The 8,207-nt window shown below is 52.1% G+C and overlaps 1 protein-coding gene across 1 annotated transcript in view; it reads left to right on the top strand.

The window, feature by feature from the left end:
* CERK (ceramide kinase) overlaps window positions 1-8,207 on the top strand; it is a 51,146-nt gene that overhangs the window by 541 nt on the left and 42,398 nt on the right. The window lies entirely within an intron of this gene.

Genomic DNA, 8,207 nt, shown 5'->3' with positions numbered 1-8,207 from the left:
AGAAAGCCTTTCCCAATTCTCCTGGATTCTAGTGTTTCCTTCTGTCGATTTTTGTTGTCCAGTCGTGTCTGACTCTCCATGACCCCGTTGGGGGTTGTCTTGGCAGAGATACTGGAGGGGTTTGCCATTTCCTGCTCCAGCTCATTTTACAGATGGGGAGACTGAGGCAGACAGGGTGCAGTGACTCGCCCAGGGTCACCCAGCTAGCAAGCGTCTGAGGCCGGATGTGAGCTTCCTGACTGGAGGCCTGACGCTATCCACCCTTCCACCTAGCTGCCTCTCCTGTTCCTTATTCCCTACTTATCCCGTCCGTTGCTTGTTTGTACATAGTTGTTTGCATGTTGTCTCTCCAGTTAGACTGTGAGCTCCTTGAGGGCAGAGACTGTCTCTGCCTTTCTTTGTATCCCCGGCACTTAGCATGTGCCTGCTCCAAAGTAGACACTTAATGACTGTTTGTTGACTGACCTCCTAGGATTGTTAGGAGGACGAAAACAGGCTAACGCCTGTAAAGCATGTTGAGACCGAAGTACGGGGTGAATCTGGTTTACAGTGTTTCACTTAGCCTTTGCCTGGCTTGGAAGCCAATGAAAGCGGGACAGATACAGTCCCAAGTACTCTGGGCCATTGCTTGGGAAGCTTTTTCCGGAGACTTCCCATGCAAGTGCAGGAATGGCTGCTGCCCATGACAGAACAGAATGCCGGGGAGCGGCACTCTGCCCTGCCTCTGTCTTCCTCGTCCTGCCTTGCTGCCATCACGTACAGGCCAGGGGGGCGGAAGCTCTTCATGGGACTCATTCCCGTGTTTTCTGAGCGGTCTCCCTTGCCCTTTGACATGAGATCCGACAGAAAAAGGGGGTCTGAGTGTCCGTTGGAAAGCACTGAGGTCAAAGGCATCCAAGTACCAGGTGAGACCGATGAACACCACGTGATGGGAGATGGCTGTAGGGAGCGTGACGTGCCACATCTGGTTTGAGTTGAGTTTATACATGAGAACATGCAGGCCACCTTATATCCATGTGGTTTTCACCCCACCCTGTGGTGCTGAACGCTCCCCAGGAGGGTCCGAGGGAGCAGGTTTTGGTGACGGCACTTGATCGAATGTTTGCACGGACCGCTCTCTGTAGGTGACAGTGTGGACTCCCTGCCCTGTGGCTGTTGCTGGAGGGTTCTGCAGACTACCCCAAAGGCTTCGGGCGGGCTTTCCTCTCTTCGTTGGCAGACCAGAACTCGACTGGCCTCTTTCTGCTCAGCTTGGTCAGTGGGTCTGGCCCACTTTTGTGGATCAGTGCATTTGCTGGAGGTGTGGAGCAGGTGGGCATCGTGGGCTCTCAGAGCTGGGTCTTTTCAGCAGCGTTGGACAGGTGTGGTTTCTCTGGTGACCAGGACTCAGGCCTGACCTGCCAGTGGGATCCCGAAGAAGTCTCTGGGTTGCCGTTTCTCCCTGTGCCTTCTGTAGGCGTGATGGCCACATTTTTCTAACCTCAGATCAGTCTGCACTTTGTATTTGGCGAATCTAGCCTTTGTTGCCATCAGAGCGGTACCTCTGTATTTCCAGCCTTGCTCATCCTGGCTTGGACCATGCGTTTGGGCCAAATGTGGTGGATTCTGAGATCTGACGTCATTTAGTTCTGAACCGTTCACATTGGTTCTCGGGCAAAGCATCTGTGTTCTCCAGGGCTGTGCTCTGTGATCCTGGGGGGCATATGAAAAGATGGCTAACGGGGCCCGTCTCAAGGATAGGCGTGAGGAGGTGTGAGTTGTGCTCAGGGCCTTGAGGACGCTCATCCCAAATGTCTTCTGTGGGTATTCCATGGGGGTGACAGTACTTTATAAACTGTAATTCATTTATTTGGAATTCTGCTCAAGGTGATGACATCTTCAAAACAAATTGATTCTCTTATTTTTAAAAACTTCAAAGCAGGAAAGGGGCCAGCCTCTTGAAGTAAAGATGGCATGTCTGTGGTCTGGAGGCCTGAGTTAGTAGCAGGGTTAAGATCCAGCATTCTTCCTGTAGGTGAGAAATACTGTTTGCAACAAGACTTGAAGTCTGAGAGCGCAGATATAGCTGCACTCACCTGCCTGGGGTGCTTTGGGCCACTCGCTTAACGTCTCTGCCTCCCTCTTGGCATGTATAAATCAGAAAGCGTTCTAATCCTTCATCTCAGGTCGCCTTCAGCTCTAAATCCTGCGTCCTTGGTAGAGCAGAGAAGTTCACTCCAGAACTCAGCTGGGCCCCAAAGGCTCTTTAGCCCTCCTACCTAGGAGCCAGGGGCTGGGCCCAGAGTTGGCCTTTGCCTGGCCGTTTCACCTGTCCTGGGTGCCTTCCTGTAGGAGCCCTTAGGTGAGCACCTCCTCTGAAGGGATTTCTCCTCCTAACTCCTGTTTAATTTTTGCTCATTCTCATTCGGCAGACTATCTCTGACTGATTCCAGTCATTTCATCTGTTTATTCTCTCTCTCCCACTTGAAGGAGATTTATTTAAAAGTCTTTATTACATGTTATGAACTTGGGATCCAAAGACTGAAAAAGAATACTGGCCTTCGACAGGTACCTGGCAGATAAGTCAGCAGGGTATGAGGTGGCCCAATAGAGCAAAGGCTAGCGCCAGGCCCAGTGCAGAGGGAGAGACGGGTGCCCCCTCACAGGGGGAGGCAGGCCCCGAGAGGCTCTCCTGGGCCAGGAGTCCTTCTCCATCATCTCCACAAACTGTCCTAGTCTCTGCTTAAAGACTCTGAAGACCTGGGAGTGCATTCCGGGCATGGGGCCTAGCCAAGACAAAGAACCAGAGGGGAGATGGGTCGTATGTCAGGAAGCCTGCCCTTTGCGCCTGCAGAGGGGAGTTAATAGAAGCCAATGGGAAGCGGCCCCCGTTTGGCGGCAGCAGAGGGGCTAATCACACTTGATTGGACCATGCCAGCCACAGCTGAATCCCGAAATGTTGAGCTGCTGGATGTTTGTCTTTGCAGATGCATAAATGGGCTGGCCAGCTTAACTTGTGACCACTGACACTCCTGAACAGGAAGTCAGCATGGTGTTGGAATGCCTTCTCTGCATTTGTGTATTTTTTCTTCAGATAAGTTCTAACAGTTTGCCAAGTGCTTTCCTGATCCCCCGTGCATACTTCAACACAGCTGTCTGTCAGAGCAGTAGCTCTTTTCTGTGTTGTAAAAAATTTTGCCGTCTTTTGGGGTGACCGTGCACCCAGAGGTCCAGTGGTCGGGCTGGGACTTTTACTGTTGCTCCTCAGTGGTCTCCTGGGCTCCCCCGCGGTCCGTCTTCCCCACCGCCACCAAACTAATTCCCCCTCCCGAGGACCTTGTGAGCCATCCAGGCCAGCCTTCAGCACCTGATTGGAGGCCGTCTGGTGAGACCAGAGAGAGCCTGTTCTGCTGGCTTGGCAGGGAGGCTTTCCTTCACAACAAACTTAAGTTTGCCACTTAGCGTAATGCTGTGTGCTGATAGAGGCCTTTAAGATTTACAAACAACTTCTGAGAGGCAGGTAGTGTGTGTATTTTATGGCTGATGGTGCTGAGGCACCAATCAGGTAAATGACATGCCCAGTGCATGTGGGGGTGGCCATCTGAACCCTGAGCGTCCTGACATTCAAAACAAAACCACCTCTCCATTGGTTCACCTACAGAAACTTGGGTAGGGCTTTTCCTTCCTCTCGTGGCACTCTGCCTGGGCCGTGGACTGGCCCCAATGTGGCTCACCCCGGGGCTTCTCTAAAACATGCAGTTGGTGGGAGGAGCAGAGTTAGGGGACAGAAAGGCAGAAGCTGAATGCAAGCATGTGCCAGGCACTTCCTGGGTGAAGAGGAGTTGCCACTTGTGATCCCCATCACAGTAGGCGTTTAGCAGGCTGCCCTTAGGGGTCAGCTGGAACGCTGGGCCTGGAGTCGGAAAGACTTGAGCTCAAGTCTGGCCTCAGACACTTGCTAGCAGCATGACCTGGGCAAGTCACTTAACCTGTTTGCCTTCACCCACTGGAGAATGAAATGGCAAACCATTCCAGTATGTTTGCCTTGAAAACCCCTGGACAGTATGGGCGTGCTATTGTCCACGAGGCCACAAAGAGTCAGACGTGACCAAACAGCTGACCACAACAAAGTTCCCCTGAGCTGCATTGACCTTTACGGAAGGCTCCCCGTCACTGTGCCACATCTGTGCCGTCATGGGATATTTGGTGGTCAGTCAGTCAGTCTAAGTCTCTGTTGCTTTGGAGGAAAGAGGAAGAAAAAGTGGCCATTTATTTCATTCCTAGTAAGGGGATAATCTCAAGAAATCTGAAGACCGGGTGTTGATTTTTTGGTTTAGGGAGTTTGCTGTTTGACAGCCAGCGAATGGCCTTCAGCACCCTGGGCTGGAAGGTGGAAGCACTTGGAATAAAAGATGCTAAGAAGAAATGACCTAAGGTCCTCCTGGGGCTGTTCTTGCTCAGCCCTGGGTGCATGTGCCTTGTTCCTTCAGGGGCTCGGGAGGCCAGCACTCCGGGTCCCATCTAGTGAGTGGATTCACCAGACAGCCCCCTGACTCAGAATGGCCACGTAGCGCCCCTCAAAGAATCGCGAAGGTTCTCAGGCTGACCTTTGTGGAGCAGGGGGGATGAAGTTTCCCTGGAGCCCATGGAGCTCTGCTGAGGTTACTCCTTTGCTGCAAAGCCTTTGAGCCTAAAACCCAGATCCATTAGCATGATGTTGAAGGCTGAGGTTTGCTGAGGCAGGTGACACTGGGGCCCAGGAGGTCCATCTGTAACCTTGAGCCAGACTCTAACTGGAGGGAGTTGACAGTTTCCACATTCGATTGAGCTGCCTTCCTTCAGATGATGCCCTCTGACGTTTGAGAGAGAGTTTTGTTTAGTTGTACTTTCAGCCATGCCGGTAACTTCTGGAACTTTCTGCTTCCAGTATCGTAGCTTTGTGAACCAGGACTTTCCGGGATTACTGTGATTAAAAACAAAACCAAGTACCCTTTCAAATTCAGTGTGGAACAGGAAATGAGAATGTCTGGGTCCAGCCTGATTCCTTGCGCAGTGCCTGCAGGCACACACATGCTCTTAGTAAGTGATTGTGGTTAGTTAAGAATGAAATAAAGATAGGATTTTCCCAAACGGCTGCTAAGTCATTAGGACAGAAATACTTAGTCAGTTTTTAGGCCTAACTGTTTAATAAACAGAACTCTTCGGTATTTCTTTTGGCCTGGGGCATAGTGAAAAAATTACTGAGACACTAAGGATGCTGTAAGTCTGGTTTATGGCTTTCTACAGCCTCCGTCCAAATCTGCTTTCCAGCTTTAGTTCCCGTGTCCCCCTTCATGCACTCCACTTTGTGGCCCTGATTTGGCTAGCGGAGATTTCCTGTCCTCGTTGTTCTGTCATCTGGCACTTTGCGTTCTCCTGAGCCTTTCCTGGCTTGATCTCTTTCCTTATCCTTGCCTCCTCTCCGGATCCCCCTCTTCCTTTGCAGCTCAGCTCATCCTCACCTCTTACCTCCTCCATGAAGCTTTCCCTGATTCTTTTGGTCCTCAGTCCTCTAATAACTTGGGGGGTGGGAGGGGTCTGCCTAGCACATAGTAATCATAACACAGAATCTGATTAAATGTCAAGACAGTCTTTGTTAGTCTGGGGAAACCTATGTAGCCTCCTCAGCAATAATGTTTTCAGATGCATAATATAACATCCATAGGATTGCAAATGTATGTTACATTGAAATGCAATTAAAATATTCCTTAAAAAAAAGTTCAAGGACTTTGAAAGGCTAAAAGAAAGTACTTGATCCTTGTGGGTTGAAGCTGTTGGGACGGTACAAGAGCCCCTGAGAGGAGGATGGAATTTGGATGGGAGAGAGATCATAAGATTGTGTACTTAGAGCTGGAGAGGAACTCCAAGGTCAGCTGGCCCTACTTCCTCATTTTACAGATAAGGAGCGGGAGGCCTAGGGAGAGTCATGGATTGGCTTTCCAGAGGCCTCATGACATCCTCCACCCCATCTCAGTCACACACAAACATGGTCATGGCCTCAGTCTTGCCATCACCCTCGATGTCCCACCTCCAGATGTTTAAGAATTCCAAAATCTCCTTCTCTGGCCCTAATTTATTGGCATCCAACCTCTCCCTCTGCCTGCCCTTATCGTCCACACCATGACCTCTGATCTCTTGACCCCCTCTGTTCTCTCCCAGGCTGTCAACTGGGCACTGATCACCCTCTCCTCTTTTCACCATCTTGCCCCTTTGGTGAACCAGGTCACCTCGACACTGTCTTTTCCTGAGCCATTCACCTTCTTATCACTTTGCTGGTTTTGCCTGGCCAAGCCTAGGATGGCTTCTCCCTTTTGCTGCCTTGGCCCCTTGCGTGTGTTGTTGAGCAGAGATGGAGAATGTCACGCAAGTGTTCTGACCGGGTCCTCTGCAGACTGATGTTGCCCAGCCTCCTGGGCCCTTGCTGCTGCTCGGCAATCCTACCGTCCCTCCCTCACCAGCTCACTCTTCTACTCTCCACTGCAGCCCTTCCAACCTTCTCACCCCTCCTCAGACCTCCCATGACTCCCCCCTGTCCCCACTCTCCGCTGAGAACGTTGCCTCCTGTTTTATAGAAGAACCGGCGGCCACGTGTCGTGAGCTCCCTCTTGTTCATCTCCTGTCGCTCAGGGGCCCTCTGCCCCCTCCTGCTTCATCCCCATCTCACATGATGAGGTGGCCTGACTCCTGACCACGGCTCGAGTGTCCCCTGCCATCCCATCTCCAGCAGATCCCCCCTCTGTCACCCCCCCTCTTTCACTTATCTCTTTCTGTCTGTTGGCTTCTTCCCTCCTGCCTCCAGACGTGCCCTTACCTCCCCCATCCTCTAAAAAACCCTGACTTGCCGCTTCCATCCCTGCTGACTATCGCCCTGTTTCTCCTCTGCTCTTTGTGATTAAACTCCTTGGAAAGGTACCCACTGTCGGTGCTTCCGTTTCCTGTCCGCTCCTCTCGCTCTCTGCTCTTCCTCTAAAGTACTTGACTTCATCGGCTCCCTGTCTGTGCTGATGATTCTCAGATCTACCCATCCTGCCCCGGCCTCTCTGCTGACCTCTAGTCTCTCATCTCCAGCTGCCTCTCAGACATCTCCAACTGGACGTTCCCTGTGCTGGTCCCAGACAGACAGCCCTGTCCCTCCCACCCTCAGGGTCCCCCTGCCTCTGGTCTCTCCCCACCCCAGCCCATTTTCTGCTTCCTAAAGTGTGGGTCTCACCACGTGACACTCCCCGCTCCCACATCCCCATTCAGTAAACTCCAGTGGCTCCTTATTGCCGCAGGATGACATGGAGAGTCCTTTGGTTAGCCTCTAAAGCCGTTCCTAAGGTGGCCTCTCCTTACTGGCAGACTCACGTCATTAGCCCGCCCCCCCAGGGTGGTCTGTGAGTCTGCCACACCGGCCTCCCGGGGCTCGCCCCCAGCACCCGCTCCTCTGACTCAGAGCACTTTCTCTGGCTGTCCTTCATGGTTGGAACTCTCCCTCGCATCCTCCGTACTTCCCAGCTACCCCGGCCTCCTTCAAGTCTCGTGTCCTGTCTTTGTCAGGAGACCGTCCCCAGTCTGCCCTGATCTTGGTGCCTTCCTTCAGAGATTCCCCCCCACTTGGCTTGTGTACTGCTTTTTCTATTAAGTTGTCCCCCCGCTCCCCGCAGACTGGGAGCTCCTGGAGGGTGGGACGGCCTTTTGCCTCTCTTGGTGTCCTCAGGGCTTGTCGTGTGCCTGGCACATAGTGGGTGCTTCAGTAAGTGGCCGACTGGTTCTTCTTCACCTCCACCTCTTCATGTCTTTCTCTTTTGAGGTGCCACTCAAGCACCCCTTCTTCCTGGAGCCATTTCTGATCTCCTTCCTTCCCCCCTCCTGACCCCCAAGGATTTTCTCTTTCCTCAAAATTCCCCAGAACTTGATGCTGGCATCATTTTTGAGCACTCAGGACCACTTCCACACCTGGAGATGGGGGGCATTTTACATGTTGAAAAAAGTATTTTCCAACTGTAAGCAGCAGTAAAACAGATTTGTTTGGTTTCATTGATCATCGGATCACAGATTGAGAGCTGACAGGGATTAGCGAAGTGATCTAGGCTGTCCAGGCACCTCCCATGTTTCTGGTATTGGCAATGGAGACACAGATACAAAAGTGAGACAGTCTTTAGCCCATGGGCACACAGCTGGGATGTGCCACAGGCAGTCATGGGGCC

This window comes from Vombatus ursinus, unplaced genomic scaffold (assembly GCF_900497805.2).
Source record: "Vombatus ursinus unplaced genomic scaffold, bare-nosed wombat genome assembly UNPS02010394.1, whole genome shotgun sequence".
Classification (NCBI taxonomy): domain Eukaryota; kingdom Metazoa; phylum Chordata; class Mammalia; order Diprotodontia; family Vombatidae; genus Vombatus; species Vombatus ursinus.
This window is presented reverse-complemented; position numbering and strand designations above follow the sequence as displayed.